The sequence below is a fragment of the Tuber melanosporum genome (assembly GCF_000151645.1).
Source record: "Tuber melanosporum whole genome shotgun sequence assembly, scaffold_8, strain Mel28".
In the NCBI taxonomy this organism is placed as follows: Eukaryota; Fungi; Ascomycota; class Pezizomycetes; order Pezizales; family Tuberaceae; genus Tuber; species Tuber melanosporum.
This window is the reverse complement of record NW_003299128.1, coordinates 24,887-52,124: the sequence shown is the minus strand read 5'-3', so window position 1 is coordinate 52,124 and position 27,238 is coordinate 24,887.

Below are 27,238 nucleotides of genomic sequence, written 5' to 3'. Positions count from 1 at the left end.
ATCCAAGAGATTGAAGAAAGGATCAACAGAGAAATAGCTGCCAAATTGGCAGCACAAGATGCATGACAGGAGCATTATGAGAGGGTAACTACATAACTATAGTGAGAAGCTGTTGAACGAGACCTCACTCTAGAATGAGTTTCCCAGGAGTTCAGAGCACAACAGACCTAACAGAATCAAGAATTGCGAACTTTGATATCCAATTTGGCAACTCGAGAAGAACAGGATGCAGAAAACTATGGTCAATTTACCCATAGTATTTAAAGGAATCAAACTCACATATCCAATACCTTAGTCCTAGTGCTTAACAGAATTAAGGCATTAGGCACTGGATAACTGAGTGGTTGACAAGCTAGGTTGGAGTCAGTCCCAGAAGAATGGGAAGATGCTATAGAAAGGGAGTAATCTGAAGACATCTCTGTCCGAAACAAGGAGAAACAAAGGGAGGAAGAACTCGAAATTCTAATAATATCAGGCCGTGACCTGGATAATGGGAGTGATAATGGAGATGATGAGAGAAATGGCGGAAAACATGTAGAAGGACCATTCAGATTTAAACAAGGACTAACCACTGAACAATGTGGAACTGCTGATATACTTACAGAAGTATTGGCCTAAACTGTTAAGTGACCAGTAGACTCACCTCTATTTTTCGAAGCAAAGACCAGTCAATGTGTCTACAATTAGTTAACCCAATATGTAGATTACATCGAACACAATTCCAGGATTTGGAATGATGATCAGGAATGTATCATTGATGCACTGGGGAGAACAAAAGGAGATCAGGTCAGCCTGATAACAGTCTAGTATCGACCTGCAATAGATGGCCTCTGAGGAGAAGAACAAGACCCAGAACTGTACTCATGGACATATTTTGAATATGAATTCACTAGTTGGTATGCTCCTCTTGAAGAAACATGTAAAGCCATATGAGATATGGAATCAGTTGAGTATAAAACCGATTTTCAGAGGTTTATGGGAAAGAGGTATAACCTAAATCTCCATGCTCGACTAACAGGACCAGCCTAGTGTATGGTGTGTGATAGAAAATTGCCATTCAAGATTAGATGGTGACTTTCTTTAAACAAATATGATACTGACGCAGAATGGGAAAAGGCAGTCTGGGAAGCAGGAAGGGATGAGGAGGAAAAGTAAAAACAGGACCACATCGATTAGGATAAGCTAAAACTCATGAAAACATTCTCGGAAAAAAAACCTACTAACAAGAATCAACTAAAGGACAAAAGAGAGTAACCATTTATAAAGAGAGATGGTCTTTCCAAAAAGAGGAAGCAGGAACTGGAGCACAGAAAACTGGTGAAGAGGTCTACTGGGACTATGAAGCTGACATATACAAATTTCAAAATGGCCCACGAAAGACTCCTCCAGTCAATGATTGACGAAAGAAAGCGGGAAGGCAGTTGCACTCATTGCAGAAAAAACAGCTATGAGTATAAAACCTGCTGAAGACAAATTCAGGTGTCTAAAACAAGGGCAGGTGACAGCCCATTCAAGACACTAAGGCCCAGAATGCTAGTAATTGTTCATGATCCCAGAGAGATCTCTACAGCCCAAGCTCTAAGAGGCAACAAACTCAGGGAACTAGGTAAAGATAAAGAAATAACTAAGGTCATGTTATTGGTATCAACAATGACAGTATTTGGGTAGTCTAGAAGAGACATGCTCTCTAGGAATTAGAATCAATAGCAAAAGAGGACGTCGAAGAGAAAGAATCAACCTGGCAATTATGACCTGACTGGGAGTACGCGTGTTGTTCTTACTGCAAGGCTAAGGGGATCAATAAAGAGCAATGTATGTATTTGCAGTGCCTCTATCCTTCCCAAGGGAGTATGACAAGCTTGCCCATCATAGTGTGGTACAGGTCTGCCAAGGTAGCCAAGTACATGACCTGGAAGCTGAAAGGTATCACGAATATGGCTTGGCATAGAAAAGGTTTTCACATGACTCATGATTATGAGTCATAGGTATGTTATTGTTTCACCCAAATGACTGATTTGGATCATATAATTTAGTATATTATGATTTGTTTCGTACATGACTCAAATATGTGTTATGGGATGTGCATCTAGCGAGTATGTCTTGCGAGTATGCCTTGCAAGTATGCCTTGCGCATATGATTTATGTTTTGCACATGACCTCGTTATGATGTCATGAGTCTCACGCATATGACTCAATTGAGTCATATGATTTGTTTATTGTGTTATGATTGGTTTATGAGTTCTTGCACATGACCTTGCTATGAGGTCATGGGTTTTGAGCGTGTGACCACTTTAGTCACATGATTAGTTTGTTATGATTTGGTTTTGTGCATGTGATCACTTTTAGTCACATGACTATGGGCAGGAAGAACACTATATAAGGAGGTCGATGCGGCCGAGGAGGATAAGTTCTTCACGCTTTGTTCTAAGTACTTTTCCTTGTCCTTGCCGTTGCTTTACCCTGAGTGTTTCTTTCGCACCCATGGTGGGCCTTGATACCTCTGATTCTGGGAGAGATATCTGAGTTTGCTCAGTAGTTCCTGGGGTCCTTGGTGTCGAGGTCCGTTAGGTGTTGCATGGTGGATTACTTGTTTACTTCTCATTTTATCGCCTGCGGGTTATCTCACGATGCTGGCACTTTGAGCTATTCATCATGGTCGCTTAAAAGCCCCTTTCGGTAAAATGTCTTCGGCTTCCTGCCTATCATCTACTCGCAGGTTTTGCGTTCAATTGGGGGGGATTGAACATTGTGTTTGGAGGGATCTCCCTTGTCATTCTCTGGGCCATCTCATGTTTCTTGTTGGGTTTTTACGGAGTTCTTAGTTCTCACGATACAAAGCGTCCTTGGGTTAGACTGATGACCTTTCCGAGTATCAACTCATTGTACTGGCCGCATCATTCCTCAAGTGGCAGGGCCGTACCTACCTAGCCCCTCCTTACATTCTGTTTCTCTGGTTAGAATCCTATGATGTTGTTTATCGCTGTTCCCTTGGAGCTTTTGTCCTTGTGGCATTTACGGTGATTCAGTCAGGTATTTCCTCCTCGTCTCGGTAGGGATGGCTTTGACCCTGAAAGGTCTTAACCCTGGGTGTGGTCCTCTGTTGCTGCCTGGGGTGGCGTGGGACGATTGGCTGCCAGACACTTGCGTTGTCTGTGCGTTTGGGTGGTTCTGTTGCGGATTGTGATTGGCGACTTCACCCATTACATGTGGAGCCTACTTTCTGTTTGTCTGCTCCTGTTTATTCGTCCTCCTACTTCTTGTCACGTCAGTTGGTGATGCCCCTTGCCCGATATTCGGTTCATACCGGTTGCCGGACCTGTGGGGCTGGCTTGAGCTGGCTCTGCTTACTCTTTCCCACCTCGGTCGGACTTTGGTTCAGCTGGGTTGGACTGTGTGGCTGGTGTCAGTACTTCCAGGTGTTGGTGCTACCTCCTTTGTGGCTCCCGGCTGTGGCTGGTAGGCCCCCCTCGGCTATACGATATTGAGGGTTACGGCTCTGTTGGTGTGGCCAGGACCAGTAGCTGCCTGATGGGGCTAGGTATAGGCTGTCCTGTGGCTATCAGATGGTTGATCTGTCTGAGGAGCTGGGGGGGCTGGATGGGTTCTATGATGTCTGGTGTGTGGGGCTTAGGGGGGGCTGATCGGAGGGGAGAGGAACCTGCAAGCACCGGTCAGGCCTGCATCTGGTTGGGCGAGGTCTAATTAAGTGTTTCCAGTCCGGCTTGGGCTGTTGGGAGAAGCTGCTGAGTGCTGTAAAGCTCCCCGATGGACCGGTTGGATGATAGCCACCCGTGCAGATAGTGGGTTGCGACTGACTAGTTGGACTTGTTTAGGTATTGCGTGGTAGGTTTTGTGGGGATTGTTTGGTTTCTTTGGTTTAGCTACAGATTGGGCAGGAGAGGGCATGGCATCATGGGTGGGAGATAGGCCCCACTGACCTTTTTGGTCTGTCACTACCTCTATGTATTTCTTATATTTGTGTTGTTTTGTTTGGAGGACAGGCAGCTGGTACAGGTCCTCCTCACCGGTACGCTCTGCAGAGGCAACCGGCAAAGTGGGTTCATAGGGTCGACAGCCGCGCATGCCGGTGTGAGAGGTTGACATGTTGTTTGCCTCCTCCCTGCCATTGTGTTGCCTGTAGTATTAGTTTGTGTGTTTTGTTGGTTTTCTACTGTGCTGGAGGGGTTGCGGAACGGATTTCAGACCGGGCGGTAGTGATTTCATGTCAATTGGATGAGGAACCTGGTCGGGTTGGTCTTTTGCTTGGCTTCAGCTATGCTTAGTACTCGTTGGCCCCATACCAGAGGGGCTATGGACTTGGACTGGGGCGGGCGCTGGGTTGTTTGATAGTCTTGTAATTAGTTCTTGTACGGGCATGACTCGGGGATGGTAGGTACGGGACCGTAGACTTAGTTAGCTTAGGATTAGTGGTATACCGGTTAGCAGTATCCCTGTGCCGGCGGGGGCTCGTCGTATGCCAGTGTTGGCGGTACGAGTTTAAATAAAATTCGATTGAATTCTAAGTACTTCTCCTACTTATTACTTTAATGAATATAAAACACCTTTACGATCTTTATCTTTATTGCAACATTATCGTTACACCAAGGAAAGTTCTTCATGAAGAAGAGTTAGAGAAAACTTACAATAGGTGTTCCTGATAGAAGACAAAGGTCTTGTACTATCAGTAACGTAGGCAGAGGCCTAGTGCTATCGTAAGACTAAAGAAAAAAATATAAAAAAAAGAGAAGTATCGTTCTCCGTTGTCAAGAACTAACTATCCAAGTAGCGATTGTTACAAAAGGTCTTTGATAAGAACCAAAACCTAGACAGAAAATAGACAGCACTAAGGGTACTGAATAGGGAGTGACAGTAGGGCTATGATGAAGGATTTAGAGGAAAAGTGAACCAGATCTTCAATCTATACAGTGAATAGGTACAAGAGCTCTAGACCTTACCTTTAGTTACTACTTCTTATGTACTACGCTGGTACCGAACAGAACTCGATAAAGTGAGGACACTGTCTATAGTTAAGTTACGGTGGAGAATAAGTCTGGAAAGGTTATCAAATAGACAGCCTACCAGCCATACCCACTCATCTTTTGTTTTCATAATATCTGGATGATGACAGAAACTCTATAAATTTGTTTAACAAGTAGTAAAAGTGGAAGGTATAGGAACCTCTCAACAGAGGATAAAGACCAATAGTAGTGGGCAACCTAATATACCAAGAGGAAACAAGTTTGTCTGAGGAGACCTAAGTAGTTGAAACTGTGCGGGTGCGGTAACAAACATTTCACTTGTTATTATCACTCAGAAATATTGAAATGACAAAACAATGATTTGATGCCTTACCTAAAGAAACATGCTTTTAGTGCACCAAAACCTGCTAGATATGACTGTCCTGAGGGACATGCTTATGTTTACATCATGAACCTAAATCATCAGCGCTATAAAATATGAGTACTGTTAGATTCAGGATTCTGTGTGTTTCTAATCAACAAAGAACTTGTAAAGAAACTAAAAATTCTGTTCACAGAGAGACCAGATCCAGTTAATATTCATGGCCTTGATGGAGTATCAGCTCCATCTGGAGGAAAGTTTTACATACATCTTATTTGGCTTGAAATAGGACAAAGTAAACACCTATTCAAAGTTGTGTACGAAATCGCAGCAGCAGGTGAATATGGGATGATAATGTCTGTTGAGTGGTGGTATTTGGAATGCCTCTTATCCAACATTGGAGAACCAGTGAAGTGGGAATTCAAAGATCCCAAGTGCGAATCTTGTATGGAAGAAGATGAAAGAATTGTGGATATGTTCAACTACGATGAGACATTTGCTTGGAATGAAAATGCGATCTACAGTCACTCAGCAGAAGTGTTCATGAAACCGGTCTGAGATGACTAAGCTGCCTCACCAAAATGCCACCTTTCAATAAAGTGTAAAGTTGATTGTGACCGTTCACCTCTTTGCAACTATGACCATTCACAAATCTATATATACCGAAGCCTGCTTTACCTAATCAATTAATGTATTAATTTCCTCTACCTTTTTTGCCAATGGTTAAACGTTCTGGAAATACGAAGTATGCCTCAAAAAAAAGACACCAACCTCAAACCACACGGAGAGAAATAAGCCTCGCAGAGAAGGGCATGATAATCACCTTTTTCTACTGCCTCTGGAACATTTCCTTAGTCGATCAAATTATTAGACGCCCATGGACAACAGTTAAGAGCTTTCTTGTCTGGGTATGTGAACGCCACTCTCTTGAAAATCTCCCTTGCTCCTGTCGCACCTCCATTTTGAGTGATCAACAGTGTCGCACAATTATACAGGCAGCCAAGTCTAACTAGAAAATGACCAAATGTGCCTTCAGGGATCACTATGCATCAGGTGTTTTTCTTGATACTGGTAACTTTTTGTGCTACCCAGAGTAACTGGATATGATTGCCTACTAAATTTGCCTGCATAGTAGACTGGGTACTCAGAGAAGCAAACATTAAAAAATGGATAGCCAAGTCAAGACCTAGGCTAAAGCCTGATCATATGGCTAAGAGATTGAGATGGGCTACAGCTCATAGGGACTGGACAGCTGAGGATTTTGAAAGGGTGATTTGGAGTAATGAGTGCAGTGTAGAGAAATCCAAGGATCTAAAGCAACAATGGGTATTCAGAGAACCTGCAGAGAAGTGGTTGGCTGATTGTGTACACTCAAAGGAGAAGGATAAGGGAATCTCACTTATGGTTTGGAGGTGCTTTTGGGGTAAAAGAAAAGGTCTATTAGTTCCTATTATTCAAACTATCAATAAGACCAGGTATATTAGACTTTTGAGAAGATATCTTTTTCCTGTTATTCATCAAATGCTTTCTTTTGATATACAACTTGAAGATGTTCTTTTTCAGAAAGATAGTGCTCCTGTTCACAAGGCACATAGTGTTATGGATTGGTTGAAGAGAAACAGTATTGAGGTTGTGGACTACCCCCCTTATTCCCCTGATTTAAGTCCTATTGAGCATGTATGGGTTGAGCTTAAAAAGTGATTGCACTAGCAGTATTCAAGGATTGCAGATATTCCAGGAGGAAAAGAGGCTGTTAGGAGAAGACTTGTACATGTATTGCCATTAGTTTGGGAGACAATTTCTGAGGAGTTTATTGAGAAGTTGTGAAAATTAATGCCTGATAGGGTGGCTGCAGCTTTAGAAGCAAAGGGAGGTTATACAAAATATTAGCTAGTTTAATTTATGGCAGGTTAATTGACCGTTGAATATTGAGAGGTGCTAGTGGTTGTTGATCGTGAACTTGAACTCGCGCGCATGCATGCTCATTGATAACCCCACCAGAATGCCCCACCATATGGTGCAACTGCAATTCAATATTGTCTCTGATCATGAACACTTCTGCCGAGTGACTGTATGATTTTCTCTTATCAGATTATCAATGTTCGGATATTCAGAATTTTGTCCAGTATTGCTGTAGAATAGCGACATTCTAATTGATTCTTATTTTCCATTGTTGAATACAAACACTGCCAGAGCTAGCGGATCATACCAATTGTCCTGTTGGTAGTTGACTTGTACCCTTAGATACTGTCCCAGTATTGCATTAGTTCTTTCAGTTTGTCCATCAGTTTGAGGATAGAATACTGTACTCATTCTTCTTTCGATTCCTAATTCTTCTGTTACTTCTTTCCACAATGTGGATGTGAATAGAGTTTTTCTATATGTCATGATGTCTCATAGTATTCTATGCAATCTGACTATCTCTCTGATAAAGAGACAGATGAATTGTCAATCCATTTCCTTATTTCATGCAATGAAATGACTCATTTTGGTCATGTGATTGATGACCACCATAATGCAGTCAAAGCTTTCTGACTTTGGTAGGTCACTAATAAAGTCCAGGGCTATTGATATCTATGGTTGTGTTGGTCCTTCATTTTGATGGAGTAATCCGTAGGATGGGTGTTGTACTGCCTTTGTGTCTTGACATGTGTTGCAATATTCATACATATCGTTTAACAGTTTCTCTTATCTTTGGCCAATAGTATTTCTGGCTTATCAGTACCATTTTTTTAACTACTCCTCTGTGTCCTACCATGGGGTTGTCGTTGCTTTAAGATATCAGATGACTTTTCAACTCCTCTTGGTTGGTGATCTAAATTTTTCCTTGATACTACAGGTATCTTTCCTTCTATTTGCATAACCCTAATGCGACTTCCTTCATCTTTTTTTTTCCTTCCTCAAGTGCTTTGCAGATAGATTGGAGTATTTCATTGTGTTTTCCTCGTTCTTCGATTTTTTTTTTACCTACATTGCTTATTGTCATGATTTCCATTCCACATATCAATATTGGGGATCTTTAGTTAAAATATATTTCTATGGGAAGGCATATTCGGTTCCATTAGGTGATCGTTTCATCTATTTGTTGCGAAAGTTTTCTAATCTTTGTGTGAGGGTGTCTGGTTTTCATCCGTCATTGCCAGGTTGATATTCGAGGCTAATGTCGTATTGACTGAGCAGTTTGCTCTGTCATATCTGCCTTCCAACCAACCTCTTTTGTGTAGTAAAGGGTTCCAGGCTTTTATGTTCTGTTAGGATTATAATTGGATATTGGCCTCCCTCGATGTAGTATCTTTACTCTTCGATGGGTTGAACTATTACCAATAGTTTTTGTTGTAAATATCGTAGTTGCATTTCACTGGTGACATTGTCTTGGATTGGAATACCGCTGGTCTCTATTTCCTGTCTTCATATTTTTGAGATATGATGCTAGAACAAACCTAGTTTGAGGTATCTGTTTTCACTATGATTTCCTTCTTTGGGTTGAACTGTATCAGGATCAGTGCTCTCATTATTTTCATCTATAACTGATTGAGAGCCTTCTCTTCATTTTCCAATTCCCATTTTTTGTTCTTCTTGATCAGATTATAGAGAGGCTTTACTGTATGGCTAAACTCTAGTATAAACCTAGGATAAAAGTTCTAAAATCTTAAGAAACTCTGAACTGTGTAATATTTCGTGGAGTATTTCCATACTCTCATGGCATTTATATTGATTAAATCCATCTTCACTCCATTAGGTTTGATGATAAATCCAAGATATTTGATTTTGTTCTTATGTAATTCGCACTTCTTTACTTTCAAAGTCATGCTAGCTATCTTGACTGTGTTCAGTACCTTCTTAGTATTTCATCAGTATTGTTCCATGGTTTCCGTGTATACTAAGATATCATTCAGGTATAATATGCAACAGATACCCAGCTACTGGAAAAGTACCTTATTAATTAATTTCTGGAAGATTGCTGATACGTTGGTGAAGCTGAAAGACATTACTGTATACTCATATTTTCTGTAGCAAGTGCTGAATGTTGTTTTGCTTTTCTGTTAGAAATACCAGGATCCAATATCTAGGAACCACCCTAAGTAGGGTAACCCCTCTTGGATTCGGAATCCCTGGTCTCCAACATCCCCATCTAGCCCCATTACTTGGCCTACACGTCATTATATATATCAATCTCAGTTACATCCTGTGACTATAATACTACAGAATTGAAGATGTTAGAATAATACCATATATGGTGCTGCTGTCTATTCCACCAGATCCTGTTTGCAGGATATATGAGATGGGACCTTTGGATAGGTCTTGGAAGCAGTATGGAGTAAGTCTACCAACCACCCAGGAGGTTACTAGGCTTCAAAGATGTGATATCTTTGGCATGAACCATAGGTAATGGGATGCTTCTGCATGAAGAGATGATATTGAATGATAAAAAATCTCAATGAGAAACCAATACATTCGTACTTACCCTATGATAATCAGAAGAGTCTAAAACTCTGAGGAATACTACCACAGAAGCCAATGGACTTCATGGAGTGTTGCAACTGCATTTTGGTACATATTATGGCTGCGGGAATAATTCCCAATACTAGAACAGTGATTGAAACCCTGTTACTCAGAGCAATCAAGAGTTGCTGACTAAGGGATTATCTATCAATCCGATAGAATAGCTTCCTGCAAATTAGTAGGAAATTCTCTGAAAGATATCTGTTGTTTGGGTAGAGAGTTATAAAAGTTTGAAGTAAGATGACCTAAATAGGTTGCGATTATGACTACCTTAGCAGATATAACTCACAGATGAAACTGATTATTTCATCAATGACAGAGACAATTTGGGCCAACTGAGTTTAACTTGAGAACTAGGCCATAAGTCTAAAGACTCTAACAATTTAATAATTACTATTAGGAACAGCATGCTTCCGAGTTAGCTATATTGCAATTACTAAAGAAGCTGTTGTGATGTTTAGGGTCTCTTGGTGTTTGCATTTTGAAGAATACCTGAGATCACAAGTTATAATCAGAGATCTACATAGTTGTATAATAGATAGATGTAGTTCACGAATACTGAGATGCGGAATATAAATATCAAAGTACCTCCCAAGCTTTTAGACATCATCAAGCAATAGAGGAGAGACCTTAACAATATAATATTATCTTCATGAGTCTAGACTACTTTACCTTCATTACTTTGCACTTAGTAGTCATAAACGAAATGAGTGAAGTACGAGCCTTCCTAGACAATCTCTGTCCAGAGAAACCAATCTTGATTAGCCTAGACAACTCTGAAGTCTATCAGGTTGTCTTTTTCTAACATTTTCTGAGTTGGTTGATCATTTCTGATATGAGCGGTAGTGCACATCAATCCTTTTTTGTGAGAGCCTTTAAGGCTTGATAATCTATATGCAGTCTCAGGCTACCATTCTTTTTCTTGATAAATAAATTTTTTGACCCATTGTATTCTGGTACTACTTCTCTTATTCATGTTTTCTATAATCTACTCATGAAGTACCTTCAGTTAATTTTCTCCTAGATGATAGATCTGATTAGTGTGTAGAATCTACTGTTTGTCTTTCTTGAGTTCAATTGTATAGTCAATTCCTTCTTGATACTGAGAGAGCTGAGTTAAGTTGAACTTCCTGTTGTGTGGTTTGATGGTGTCTTCCCCTGGGTCTATGAACAATTCAAGGAATTTGTGGTATTCTTTTGGTACCTATTCCTACATATCTTGTTTTTTGTCTTGTCCTTTGACACAGATGGCCAATTCCGTACTGATATTGAGTGCTTTTTGGTGTATTTGTCCTATGGCCCAATAGTACTGGATGACTATGGTCATTTCACATCTCTGGTCATATGGTCCAAATGCCTTGGTTGAGATCTCATTGATCTCAATTCTCTTTTTTTCAAAACCTTGTCCCACTCTATTGGTGTTTAGTAACTTGCTGACATCTTGGTATATAGGTTCTGATATCTTTTCACAGATTAAGTATGTTATTGTTTGTTTGGATTCAACTGTGAACTCATTTAGCCTAGGGCTAACTAGGATAACCTTAACTTCTCCTGTATAGTTGGCATTAATAATACTTGCATTAGTGGTTAGTACATACTTAGACGTTAAAATACTTTTTGGGACAATCTGTCCATATGTGCCTTCTGGTAATGTGATAGCAATCCCAGTTCCAATAATACTGTAACGGGGATGGCAGGGACAAGGAGTAGCCAAAGGGTATCTGCGTGACAGGGTAAGAGCTGGAGAGGGAGGTGAGGGTTAAGGTAGAAGTATAGGTAGGGGAAGAGATGAGAGTAGAGGAAGGGACAGAGACAGGATCAGAGGTAGGAGCAGAGATAGGAGTAGAGGCAGGGGTAGAGACAGGAGCAGAGGCAGGGGCAGAGACAGGAGCAGAGGCAGAGGCAGAGGAGGAGTAGAGGCAGGAGACAGGAGCAAGACTGAAGAGGAGATATCTTTGTATTGCTAGAATACAAAAGATACAGACTAAGGAGAGAAAAGGGAAAATACAAGGAGAGATGCCTCAGCACCCTTTTAAGCAAAAACAGAACTTCCTGAGAGCACAAATATGTTGACAAAGAAAAACATGTCATGACTTCTGAAGCCCTATTTTTTTAGCTCATCACTATTTTGTCCTAACCTAATCCTAACATTATTCAATCTACTAAGAACACTACAAAACCTAAGACCTCTCTATTTACCTCAGGCTATATAGATGCTAAACCATAACAAATACTGTCATGAACGTGGCTTGGCATGGAAAAGGTTTTCATATGACTCATGATTATGGGTTATAGGGATGTTATTATTTCGCGCATTTGACCACTTTAGTCATATGACTTGTTTATGTTATAATTTGTTATGTTTGATACATAACTCAATTATGAGTTATGGGAAGTATGCCTAGCGAGTGTGTCTTGCAAGTATGCCTTGCAGGTATGCCTCATGCATAAAATTTATATTTCACACATGACCTCATTATGAGGTCATGGGTTTCATGCATGTGACTACTTTAGGTCATATGACTTGTTTATTGTGTTATGATTGGTTTACGACTTTTCACACATGACCTTGCTACGGGATCATGGGTTTTACACATGTGACTCCTTTGGCCATATGACTAGTTTGTTATAATTTGGTTTCGCGCATGTGACTACTTTGGATCACATGACTTAGGGTGGGAAGAGTACTATATTGGGGGGCCAGTATGGCCGAGTTTGATAAGCTCTTCATACTTTGTTCTAAGTACTTTTCCTACTATTATGTTTACCTTATCTTGGAAGTAGGCACAGCAATACTTTACCTTATATCTCTTGCGATAAATACTTCATCACTGTTACAGGTTTACATTTTTCGTTTATGTAGTAGGTTAGATGGTGAGTTGTTCGTACTTAGAAGGTACTTTAATATGAGATATCTGAGGCCTGGTCTCGGTAATTACTGAGTGTAGTTTTGGGCGAGAATGGCATCTTCGACAGCGTCCTCTTCTATTGATTCCCCCCCTCCTTTGAGGATGTCGTTCCCTGTTCGGTTTGACTCCAACCCCTCCTCCTTGCTTGAGACTGCCTGTCTGGCCTTATCTCTTGTACCTGTCACTGAGGCTGACCATGGTCTTATTTCTACAACTACATGGTTCTCTGTTATACCCAAAGAGGACTTTAATTTCCTACAGTTTTATCAATGCCATGGGTGTCAGAATACAGTAAACCTAGAATGTAATTTGGAAGTTTGGCAAGTGGTCGCTGACACTACCGTTACCATGATGAAAGATGTAGAGGTTTTAGTGCGGGGCTTCCTAATGGGAAGTGGCTATTCAGCCATGTGTAGCTTGAGCAAAAACTTGACCACAGGACTCCTTGTTCAGTTCAACTCTGACCATGGCTTGGAATACTCTCCCACCCCCGAACCCTCACCTCTTAAAGATCCTCAAGCTATTGTCTCCGAGTCCTCCATCCCTACGGCTAAAGACAACTCAACTGCCACCACTATTGAGGCCAGCTCTTGGTCAGCTACCTCTTCCCGCCCTAGAGCTATCCAAAGCAAAATGTCCAGCTTACTCCACTAGGGCCCTATTTATAGGACCGGCTCTTCTACCCTCTCCTTCTTAGCTGGAATGTTGTCCGGCGAAAGTGCTCTCTAGGAGACCCCGAAATTCAAGCTGGATGACCCTGAAGATGAGGACTACAACTATCCAGCTACTGGGATGCGCTGTGGTACAAGGTTGGCATCTCCCACTAAACGTTCCGTTGCTGTCCTCCTGAGTCCTCAATTATTAGGAACTATTAAGGTCAATGAGGAGTGAAAAAAAGCAAATCATTCCTGCTCTCTCTGGCTAGCTCCTTGATGTTCACTAAGGATGCCTGACCATTCGCCCTACTGTGATGCTCCCATTGACCATTGAAGCCACATTCCGTTCGTTCCCTGTCTCTGCTAGTAACCTAGGACATTCTACTAACCTTGGAGGTGTTAGCCAGGGACACCCCCATGGGCCTGGAAGACAGGTGTAACTCCCAAGTGACAGGCCTGGGTGACAGTATTCATGCTTCATCCCTGGTAATCGCTTCCTCACTCACAGCATTGGATGAGTGATGAGTCTCTTCTTGTATCGGGTATTTGGAAGGCTCCATTAAGATCCTTCCTGACTGCTAGAACCCACGAGAGTGTTAGGCAGAGACAACTTTATAGACTTCAAGGTTGTCTAGGACAATCGAGATTTGTTTCTGTAGACGGAGATTGTCTAGGAAGGCTCAGACTTTACTTGTTTCGTTTATAACTATTAGGAGCGAAGTAAAATAGGTAAAGTAGGATAGAATCGTAAGAACAATATTATATTGTTAAGGTTTCTTCTCTGTTGCTTGATGACGTCTAAAGCTTGGGAGGCACTTCGATATTTATATTCCGCGTCTGAGTGTTTGCGGACTACATCTATTTATCATACAACTATGTACTTCTTCAATCATAATTCACAATGTCGAGTTTTCTTCCAAGGTGCGAACACCTGTGGACCCTGAAAACCATCACACCCTCTTCGGTAATTACGATATTTCTCCTTAAGAAGCGTGCTGTCCCCAATAGTAATATTTCGATTAGCAGAGTCTTTAGACTTATGGCCTAGTTCTTAAGTCGAACTGAGTTGGCTCCAATTGTCTTCGCCATTGATAAAATGATCAGTTTTATCCATGGCTATATCTGCAAAGGTGGTCATCATTACAACCATCATAGGTCGTCTGACTCCGATTCTTTGTAACTCCATACCCAACCAATAGATTTTCTCTGGATGACTTCCTATTAACTCGTAGGAAGCTATTCCACTAGATTGGTAATTAATCCCTCGGTCGGCAACCCTTGGTTGCTCTCTGGGTAGTAGGTTTCAGTAACCATTATAGTATTGAGAATCACTCTATGGTTACGATGTGTTTCGAAACCCAGTTGCAACACTCTGTAAAGTTCATTGGCTTCTTTGGTAGTGTCTTTTGGAGTTCTAGACTCTTCTGGTGGATGTAAATGTATTGGTCTCTAGTAGTGATCCTTTACCAGTTGATACTAGCTCTTTGTGTGAAATCGTCCTGTTATGTATGGCCCATACCAATGGTGTCATGTCTTTGAAGCCAAGTAAGTCTCTGAGTCATTGATGGAATCACTCCATTCTACTTCTCAGACCTAGCCGATGGTGCCCTCTCATATGTCCTGCGAAAAGGATCTGGTTGGACAGACAGCAATGATGTATATGGTGTTATTCTAATACCTTCAATTTTGTGGTAATATAGTCACAGGACGAAACTGAGATTGATATATATGATGACGCGCGGGCCCCGTAAGGGAGTCAGAGGGGGGTGTTGGAGACCAGAGATTCCGATTCCGAGTGGGGTTACCATACCTAGGGTGGTTCCTAGGTATCGGGTTCTGGTATTCCTAACAGAGAGGTACAACTACCGGATACCCAGCCTGAGGCTGCCAATGCCACCTTGGCTCAGGAAGACTCGATTATAGCTGGCATCTGTGAGATGCTTGATGCAGGTAGGACTCCCTCCTCCGGACCCCACTCAGGTAGTATAATCGGGTCCATATTGGAAGGCCTAAAGGATATCTGTTCTGGCAACATTCTGCCCCCAATCTCTATGGAGTCTGAGTTAATTGAGGACGACACGATCTGAGATATATAGACATAGATGAGCCAAGGCACTGCATTTAGTAACGAAGGACCAAAGGGTGGGGTGAATTGGTGGGGTGAATTACTGGAGTCAGGTTTACCAGATAGACCAGGTGATCAACATCCTGATGGATATTGTTGGCAAACAAAGGGGAAGAGATAGAGACCCTGCGTGGTAAGTTGACCTCCTGCCGTCGTCCTACTCCCGAAATGCCATGCAGTACCCTACAGTTTTGTCAGAGGTAGTACCTTCCCCAACCCCCTCTAAGACATAGGAGACAGCTACAGTGACTCCTACTACTAAAGCCTTCTTCATGGAGGTAGTGAAATGAATACCATATGTGCTGAAACCTCCTGCCATTCCACAAAAACTGGCATCCCCCATCTGCGCTACATCAGCAGTCTCTTCCCACCAGTTCAGCGGTGGTAACTCCTCTAGTGATCGGAGAGTATTCCTGTGTATGGCTTGTGGTGACGAAGGCAAGTCCGTCCATTGGGAAGAAGCCAAAAGGTGGTAAAGGAGAGGAGAAGAAGAAAGGAAGGAGATGTGACAGATGCCTGAGTGGTACTGCCTGGAGGAGATGAAAGGATGCTAGGGAATCTGACAGTGGAAAGGAATCGATGACTCGAGCCAAGCCTCAGGGGAAGAACATGGACAAGAAGAAACTGGTCTCGATTACCACCACTCCTATTACTATACAGGTTTAGTTCGGACCTGCTGCCATAGCCTATGTCAAGGTTGCCATGGCTCCTGCATGATAAGAGTATCGACAAGTCCTGATGGGGCCTCTCGACCTACTCAACTTGGTACAAGCGCCACCAAAGTTGTTGCTAACCCTGGATGCTAGAAGGAGGCATATCGCTATGTAGTTAGCTACCAGTAAGGAGGTTGTCCTGCCGGAGGGTGATGACATTGAGGCAATCTGTAACTGGATCAATGTGACCTTTTCCAACTAGGGAAAGATTCAGGGGAATGCTCCTTATATCTGCACTGGGCAAGTCTAACCTGAGATTGGATGTATCTTCCTGATCCTTGCGGTATACTCCATTATACAGTTAGCCAACTGGCTCGACAAGACCAGGCTTAACCTGGTTAGAGAATTGTCACTCTCGGAGTTCGAGTTCCAGAGAAATTTGGAAATGATGAAGATCTTTATTTCTGCTGTCCCACTTGCTGATACAGGGTGAGGGTCAATCTGGAGGGTTGAGGGGTGGACTGGAAGCATAGCCTGTAATGGTCTCCACATTGATTTGGAGTAATCCAATACTGATATAGGTACTGTGTCCTGGTCTGACATTATAGGCTCCATTCACACCATGAGGTAGGCTAAGGCTACCAATTATGGCATCAGCTTTGTAGTTGAAAGAAATGAGGCTATTAGGGAAAGGTTCGCTAAGGGCAGGATTTGATTATGAGGGGGTGCCCGCAACATCCAGGTCTTTGAGGAATATGGCTCTCTTAAGATTTGTAGTAAGTATTTGGAGACTGGCCACTTTAAGGCCACTGGTGTCTGCCCTCCCTGATGCCGGTTTTACTTTAGAGAATACTTCACCTGACAGTACATGTGCAGCAAACTTGCTTGTCCTGGAGCCGTGGGCCAGGCTTGCGGGCACACTAGGAGGCAGTAGTCACTATACAACTAGATGGACTACTTCACAGGATATCAATATTGTCAGGCTATCAAGTCGTCCTCTCCCACCCCGCCTTCTTTGTTATGCTAGCAGAAGATAGTCCTACCCGCAGAGCCTGACAAAGAGCTAAAACAACAGAAAGGACAGACAGAGAGGGGGTGGAAAAGACAACACAGCAGTGAAAGATCTCGGACATCCAGGCTAGTTGAGATCAGTAGTGATGAGGAAAAAGAGGCCCCCCTCAACTATAAGTCGGATAAGGCCAATAGTAAGGAACTAAGATGTCCCAACTGATGGAGTAACCCAATTGTGGGTTTAGGGCACAGCAGAGAGAAGGGTTGCTAGGACTGATATTTAGGGTTAGTACGTTATGTTGTACACTGAGGATGACCACACAGATCTGTAGCTAGCTTGTTTCCTCTCCTTTCTCTCTATATAATATGATCGTCAGAACACATTACCAAAAGTAAGTTAGAGCATAAGAAATTGTTAGGAATACCAGAATCCGATACCTAGGAACCACCCTAAGTAGGGTAACCCCACTTGGAATCGGAATCTCTGGTCTCCAACACCCCCCTCCGGCTTCCTTACGCGTCATCATATATATCAATCTCAGTTGCGTCCTGTGACTACATTACCACAGAATTGAAGGTGTTAGAATAACACCGTATATGTCGCCGCCGTCCGTCCAACCGGATCCTGTTCACAGGATATATGAGAGGAGACCTTTGGCTAGGTCTGGGAAGTGGAACGGAGTAATTCCGTCAACTACTCAGAGAGTTACTAGGCTTCAAAGATATGACAACTGTGGCATGGGCCGTAAGTAACAGGACGATTTTGCACAATGAGATGGTATCAAATAGTAAAGGATCTCTACTAGAGACCGATACAATTACATATACCAGAAGAGTCTAGAACTCCAAAAGACACTACCAAAGAAGCCAATGAACTTCACGGAGTGTTGCAACTGGGTTTCGGAACACATTGTAGTCATGGGGTGATTCTCAAATACTACAATAGTTACTGAAACCTACTACCCAGAGAGCAACCAAGGGTTGCTGACCGAGGGATTAATTACCAGTCTAGTGGAGTGGCTTCCTGCGAGTGAATAGGAAGTCATCTAAAGAAAATGTATTGGTTGGGTATGGAGTTACAAAGGGTCGGAATCAAATAACCTAGGATGGTTGTAATGACGACCACCTTTGCAGATATAGCTGTAGATAAGACTGATCATTTTATCAATGGCGAAAACAATTGGAGCCAACTCAGTTCGACTTAAGAACTAGGCTATAAGTCTAAAGACTCTGCTAATCGGGATATTACTATTGGGGACAGTACGTTTCCTAAGAAAAAATATCGTAATTACCAAAGAGGGTGTGATGGTTTTCAGGGTCCACAGGTGTTCGCACCTTGGAAGAAAACTCGACGTTGCGAATTACGATTGAAGAAGTACATAGTTGTATGATAAATAGATGTAGTCCGTGAACACTCAGACGTGGAATATAAATATCGAAGTGCCTCCCTAGCTTTAAACATCATCAAGCAACGGAGAAGAGACCTTAATAATATAATATTGTTTTTACGATTCTACCCTACTTTACCTACTTACTTCGCTCCTAGTAGTCATAAACGAAACGAGCCAAGTCTGAGCCTTCTTAGACAATCTTTGTCTACAAAAACGAATTTCGATTGGCATAGACAATCTTGAAGTTTATCAAGTTGTCTCTGCCTAACAGTATATTATTAGATCTCCTTGTTACCAAGGCTCTCTAATCGGTTACCACTTGCATAGGTTTGATTCACACTTACAGTAAAGTCATTGATACTACGGTCGGCCTAGATACCCTTGAAGAACTATCCCGAACCAATTCAATTTTCGAACTACCGACTAAAGTTCACTTACCATCTATCGGCTATGTGTTTTCTAGTAAGCTTGAGCTTTCAGAAGTACCATTTCTGTTACAAGAAGCTCCTTCATGGTATACTGACCCCAACCTAGTTCCCACAGAGGAAGAATTTCAAAAAATATACGAAACCTGGTACCAACCAGAATTCAGTTTGAAACCCTTCCTTGACTGGGATACCAGTGAGGAAAGTTCTCTTAGCAGCAGGTTCTCTGCTACTATACCTCTAGCGTGGAGACTCGGAACTCATTCAAACTTCCATTAAGAACTACCTCTTCCTAACGCACGACTTGACTAGGACACCAAGTATCTCACCGCATATTCTACTTAAACGGAAACCTCCCAGAATGCGGGCTTCATAGCCTGCTTACGAGAAAAAGAAGCTTACAAATGAGCAAGAGAGATGGCTCAACCTCCTAAACAGATTCTTCCAGGAGAACCAATGGATACCTCAGGAGATGATCACTCTACAAGTTTCAGTCATTCTTCCTCTCTTCCTCCCGCTCTTCGGAAACCTGTTGGAGGACAAGAAGGAAGAGCTCATAGTCTCCCTCCATCCTCAAGAGCCCCTTCTCCCACTTCACGATCTACCACCCCATGTCCAAATACCCATTCAGCACATCTCGCAAGACTTGCCGCTAGGGTAGAAATTGTCATAGGTCAAATCTGACAAGACATATCAACCAGTATTGATACTGCCAATATTGCCTTTGATACCCTATCAGCAGATTCTCAAGCCAACACACGAGGACTGATAGCAGTCTAACAATAATTGTTGGAAGGACAAGACTTACATGACAATGACATTGCTATTATGTTATGTCAGTGTACAATGGTAGAAGCAAATGTTCGAGAGATCCAAGAAAGGATCAATAAGGAGATTGCCGCAAAGTTGGCAGCACAAAATGCACGACAAGAGCATCACGAAGGGGTAACCACCCAAACGCAGTGAGAAGTTCTAGAACTAGACCTCACCCTGGAACGTGCTTTCCAAGAGTTCAGAGTACAACAGACCCAGCAAAATACCGCAATGCGAACCTTGATATCCAATTTGGCCGCAAGGCAAGAAAGGAACTCAGAACAGTATAGCGACTTTACCCATACCATCCAGAAGGATCAAGCCCACATATCCGATACCCTATCTCTAGTTCTTAACAAGCTTAAGGCACTAGATAGTAGACAACCAGGTGGTCGGCACGCTATGTTGGAATCAGTCCCAGAAGAATGGGAAGAGACTGCAGAACGGGCAAAACCTGAGAAAATTCCTCCTCGAGACAAAGGGAAACAGAGAGAAGGAGAACCTCCAACCTTTTTAATATAGGGCGGTGACCCGGATGATGGAAGTGATGATGGAGATGACGATGCAAATGGAGGAAAACGTGGAGGAGGACCATCCAGATTCAAACAGGGAATAACCCCTGAACAGCGTGGAACAGCTGATGTACTTGCAGAAGCATTGGCTCAAACAGTTAAACGACCGGCAGATCCACCCCCATTTTTTGAAGCAAAGACCAGTCAATGAGTTTACCACTGGTTAACCCAATGTGTAGACTACTTCGAACGAAACCCAACAATCTGGGATGATGATCGAGAACGCATCATTTATGCCTTGGGAAGGACAAAAGGGGATCAGGTCAGTCCAATAGCTGTATGGTATCAACGCACAATGGATGGTCTCCGAGGAGAAGAACAAGACCCGGAACTATCTTCCTGGACTCACTTTGAGCACAAATTCACTAGTTGGTATGCCCCTCTCGAAGAAGGGTGAAAGACCATACGGGATATGGAATCTGTGGAGTACAAAAATGATATTCAAACCTTCATGGGGAAAATGCATAATATGAATCTCCACACCTGATTAACAGGACCAGCCTGGTGAATGGCATGTGATAGGAAGTTACCTTCTAAGATTAGGTGGCAACTCTCCTTAAACAAGTATGATACTGATGCCGAATGGGAAAAGGCAGCCCAGAAAGCAGGAAGGGATGAGGAGGAACAACAGGAATGGGACCACCCGGACCGGGACAAATCAAAACCTGTAAGGACGTCTTCAGACAAGAAACCTGCGGACAAAATTCAACCAAAGGAAAAAAGAGAGAAACCCTTCATAAAGGAAGGTGGTCCCTCCAAGAAAAGGAAACAGGGACTGGAACCCAAAAAACCAGTAAAGAAATCCACTGGAACTACGAAGTTAACACATACAAACTTCAAAGCTGCCCATGAAGGAATCCCTCAGTCAACTATCGATGAAAGAAAGCGGGATGGTAATTGAACTCGTTGTGGTATGAAAAACCACGACTACAAAACCTGCTGGGGACAAATTCAGGTGTCTAGAACAAGGGCAGATGACCGCCCATTCAAGACACTAAGGCCTAGAAGGGTGGCAACAGTTAACTGTCCCAGAAAAGTTTCTGCTGCCCAAGTTCCAAGAGGTAATAAACTCTGAGAACTAGGTGATGATGAAGAGATGACTTAGGTCATCTCATTGGTACCGACAACTACGGTGTTTGGGTAGTCTAGAAGAGATATACTCTCTAGGAATCGAAATCAACGGCAAATTAAGGGGATGTCGAAGTGAAGAAAACGACCTTGCAATCATGACCTGAGTGGGAGTACACGCATCCTTCTTGCCGCAAGGACAAGTGGATTCATAAAGAGCAATGTACGCATTGATGGCACCTCTATGCTTCCCAAGGGAGTGACACAAGGTCGGCCCAATGACCTAATGCATGATCGTTAGGGTATTCAGGTACATGATCTGAATAATGAAAGGTCTCCGATAAGAACCAAAGCCTAGACAGGAAACAGACAATACTAAGGGTTCTGGAAGGAGCGACAGTAGGGCTAAGATGAAGGATCTAGAGGATAAGCGAAGCACATATTCGATCTACACGAGAAATAGGTACAAGAGCTCTAGACCTTACCTTTAGTTACTACTTCTTAGGTGCCACGCTGGTACCGAATGGAACTCAATAAAGCGAAGACACTATTCATGGTTAAGCGAGGGTGGAGAATAAGCCCGGGAAGGTTATCAAAGAGACAGCCAACAAGCCCTACACACCCGGCTTTTGTTTCCATGATATCTGGACCATGGCAGAGACCCCCTAGATTGGTTCCACAGAAAGTAAAAGTGGAAGGTATGGGAACTCCTCGGCAGGGGGTAAAGACCGCTAGTAGTAGGCTGCCTGATATACCAAGTGGAAACAAGTTTGTCTGAGGGGACCTAAATGGTCGAAACTGTGCGGGTGTGGTAACAAACATCCCAGTTGTTATCAATCCTCAAACATGTCGAAACGACAAAACAACGATTCGATGCCTTACCCAAAAAAGTGCGCTTTTAGCGCACCACGGCGTGCAAGATATGATTGTCCTGAGGGACATGCTTACATTCATGTTACAAACCTGAATCGTCAGCGCTATAAAATACGAGTGATATTAGATTCAGGATCTAATATGTTCCTAATCAACAAAGAACTTGTAAAAGAATTAAAAATCCCATTCACAGAGAGACCAAATCCAGTCAACATTTAGGGCTTTGATGGAGTATCAACTCCATCAGGAGGAAAGTTTTACACACACCCTATTTGGCTTGAAATAGGATGAAACAAACATATGTCTGAAGTTGTGTGCGAAATCGCAGCAGCAGGCGATTACGGGATGATAATCTTTTTCGGGTGGTGGCATTCAGAGCACCCCCTATCCAACATTGGAGAACCTACAAAATGGGAATTTTGGGACTCAAAATGCAAGAACTGGGTGGAAGAAGAGGATGAAGGAATTGCAGATATGTTCGAATACGATGAAACTGTCGCTTGGGATGAGAACGCGATCTCAATAGGAAAAATCGGAGTTGCAGAAGATCCTAATGATATCAACTTCGATTCCGTTCCAAAACACTACTGGAAATTCAAGAAATTATTTCTCCCACAAACGGCGGCAAAATTAGCCCCTAGGAGCATCTTCAATCATGAAATTAAATTAGTCGAAGGAGCGAAACCCTCTTGGAGATCCATTTATCCTCTGTCCGATAAACAACTTAAGTTGTCACGAGAATACCTCGATGATATGTTATGACAAGGAAAGATCACAAAGAGCTAATCACCTTTTGGTGCCCAAATTCTCTTTACAACAAAGGCAGATGGAAGACTACAACTAGTAGTTGACTACCGAAACCTGAACAAGATAACCATCTTGAACAAATACCTACTACCATTAATGTCGGAGTTACGTGATTGCGTGGCAGGAGCTAGCATCTTTTCCAAAATTGATTTAAAAGACAGCTACAATCTCATCCGAATCAAAGAAGGTGATGAATGGAAAACGGCTTTCCGATCACACTATGGACATTACGAGTATAAGGTCATGCCTTTCGGATTAGCTAACGCTCCAGCCACATTTCAGGACATGATGAATGAGGTCCTTCGGGAATATCTAGATCAGGGAGTCGTATGTTCTTTGGACGACATTCTCATTTATTCCAAAAATGAGAAGGAACATATCGAGTTAGTGACAAAAGTGTTACAACGATTAACAGATTTCCAACTCGCGATATCAATAATGAAATCTTTCTTTCACGTTAAAAAGGTGGAATTCTTAGGCTACATGATAGCCCTTGATGGGGTATCCATGAGTACCTGAAAGGTGGATTCAGTATTAAACTGGAAATCACCTACCTCAGTTAAAGAAGTCCAAATATTTCAAGGATTTGCTAATTTCTACCGACGTTTTATAGAAAACTTCTCTAAGATTTGTGCTCCTATTACGGAAACATTGAAAGGCAATCCAAAGAAGTTCCAGTGGGGCCTGGAACAGGAAAGGGCCTTCCCGGAGCTTAAAAGAAGGTTTACTTTGGCCCCAATTTTGCACTATTTCTTCCTAGAGAGAAATAGTGGTGGAAACGGATGCTAGCGACTTTGTCTTGGGCTGCATCCTATCCCAGTTTGTGGAAAAAAGACTACATCCTGTAGCTTTTCATTCCCACCAGCTGAATTCTGTAGAGCGAAATTATGAGATCCACGACAAAGAACTATTGGCGATATTGGAAGCTTTCAAAGAATGGCGCCAATACCTGGTTGGAACTGAAAAACCTATAACTGTGTACACTGATCACCAAAACATTCAATATTTCCTTACCTCGAAGGTCTGGAGTGGACGCCAAATCCGTTGGGCGCAGAAGTTAGTGGATTACAACTTCAGAATTGTTTACTGCCGGGGAACAAGAGAGCGAAAACCTGATGCACTTAGTCGACGGCTGGAGTACCGTTCTGAGGAGGGAGCTGCACACTGTGAACAGGCGATATTGAAACCTGAATATTTCCAAATCAGTTCAGCAACAAGAACTGCAAAAGAGGAAATTCAAATATGCTTAATAGCGGGCAGCAAAGCAAATGATACAAGTATAGGTGATATACAGGACACTCCTAACTGGAATGACTCAGACTCAGTAATTCGAGTAAAACGGTTAAATACCAGGGCAAGATTGCTAACTAAAGGCTCAAGAATGGTAGCAGGCCATGATCTCTATACAATGCAGGAAAACACAGTCCCAGCATGAGGACAATTAGTTGTTGGAACCGGTATTGTAATTGGTATACCAACTGGAACGTACGGAAGGATTGCTCCTAGAAGTGGACTCTCAGTCAAAAGCGGTATCTCCACCAGTGCTGGTGTAATCGACGCAGATTATACCGGTGAACTCAAGGTACTGCTATTCAACTATCCAGATGCAGACTGTCACATTAAGGCTGGCGATAGAATTGCCCAACTAGTGATAGAAAAAATTAATACTGCAGAGATGATGGAAATAGACAACCTAAAGAATACCAAAAGAGGCACATCAGGATTCGGCAGCACAGATATCGCAACAAGGGCTATTACTATCCGAGAATTAGAACCGGTAGTCACCCAACTACATGCATCAATAAACCAAAATATACATTGGTATGATGCAGCCGAAGTACCTGAATGAACACTCATGACTAGCGCTATACTGGCCAGTAAGGAACTAAGGAAATTCAACCCGGAATTTCTAGAGCAAGTCCTAAAAGCTATCGCAGGGGATAGAGAATGGCTTAAAAGAAGAAATGAGTTAGAAAACTTACGAGACCATGGCAAACCTTTCCTGAAAGACTGGACCCTATCCGACAAGTTGCTTTACTACAAGCAAAGACTATTTGTACCAAAAAATTCAAGTCTTTTATACGACAATAGCTGAAGGATGTCACGATGCTAAAATAGCAGGACACTTCGGACAAGGGAAAACCCTGGAGATAATTATGAGGGATTTTTATTGGAAAGAGCTGGCAGATTGGGTAAACGATTATGTACGGTTGTGTGATGATTGTCAACATAACAAATCCCCACCATATGCGAAGTATGGTCTACTACAGCTGCTGTCAATACCCTATGCAGTATGGGTATTAATTTCAGTTGACCTTATTAAACAGTTCCCCAAAAGTCATGGATGCACCCAAATCATGGTAGTAGTTGACCGATCTACAAAGATGGCTCACTTCGTTGGATTGGAAGGAACAGCCATGGCAAAAGATATGGCAACAGCCTTTACAAAGGAAATATAGAAGTTACATGGCTTACCAACAGAAATTGTCTCAGACATGGATTCAAAGTTTGCAGGAGAATTCTGGGAATTCCTATGTAAAACACTTAATATAAAAAGGAGGATATCTACAGTGTACCATCCTCAAACGGATGGACAAACTGAGCGAACCAACCAAGTGCTGGAAGGTTACCTGCGAAGTTTTATCAACTATAATCAGGATGACTGGTACCAACTGTTACCTCTAGCTGAACATGCTTACAACAATTTGGTAACCAATGCACACGGGATAACACCCTTCTATGCAAACTCTAGATTCCATTTACAAAATGAATGGATGAAAGAATGTGAGGCGCAAAACCCAGGAGCCATGCTATATGCAAACTGGATAAAAATGATCCACAAGCAAGCAAGAGAATCACTCCAACAGACACGAGAAGCTATGGTCAAATACTATGATAGGAAGGCTAAGGAGTAACCTGACTTTAAAATTTGTGATAAAGTAATGTTAAATGCAAAGAACATTCGTACACGCCGAAAGTCAAAGAAACTAAGTCCTAAATTATATGGACTATTCGTGATCTTAGAGAAACAAGGAAACCGTACCTGCAAACTTAATATCTTGGACCAATGGAACATACACCCAGTATTCCACGTATCTCTATTAGAACCCTACAGAGAGTCGGCACACGCAAACCGACAACAACCTCCCAGAGAGCCCCAGGATATTGAGGGCGACTTACAATGGGAAATAGAGAAAATTGTAAGAAGCGAGTTACGCTCTTACAGAAAGAGAGTATGCGGTCACTACCAAGAGGTACGTGAACTATGGTACTTTGTCAAATGGCAAGGATGTTCTGAAGATGAGAACACCTGGGAACCTGCCACTGGTATGGATAATGCAAGGGAAATGGTGGATGAATTTTACCGTGATAATCCAAAAATGCCAAGGCGGGCAGAGGAAGGACGATTAGATAAATGTTTTCCTACCGTGGCCAAGCAAACGCGGAAGGTTTTTTACCCTACTCTCATCGGGTCCAAAAGGAGTCAATGTTTAAAAATTTAATGGTTAAATTATGTTTATGTTTATTTTTTATTGTTATGTACCAAAAAGGCATTCGGGGCCAAGCCTTAAGAGGAGGGAGCTCATGTTAGGAATACCAGAACCCGATACCTAGGAATCATCCTAAGTAGGGTAACCCCACTTGGAATCGGAATCTCTGGTCTCTAACACCCCCCTTCGGCTCCCTTACGGGGCCTGCACATCATCATATATATCAATCTCAGTTGCGTCCTGTGACCATATTATTACAGAATTGAAGGTGTTAGAATAATACCATATACGTCGTTGCCGTCCTTCCGACTGGATCCTGTTGGCAGGGTATATGAGAGGGGATCTTCGGCTAGATCGGGGAAGTGGAACAGAGTAATTCCGTCAACTACTCAGAGAGTTACTTGGCTTCAAAGACATGATACCTTTGGCACGGGCCATATGTAACGGGACGATTTTGCATAAAAAGATGGTATCAAATGGTAAAGAATCTCTACTAGAGACCAATACATTTACATCTACCAGAAGAGTCTAGAACTCCAAAGGACACTACCAAAGAAGCCAATGAACTTCACGGAGTGTTGCAACTGGGTTTCAGAATACG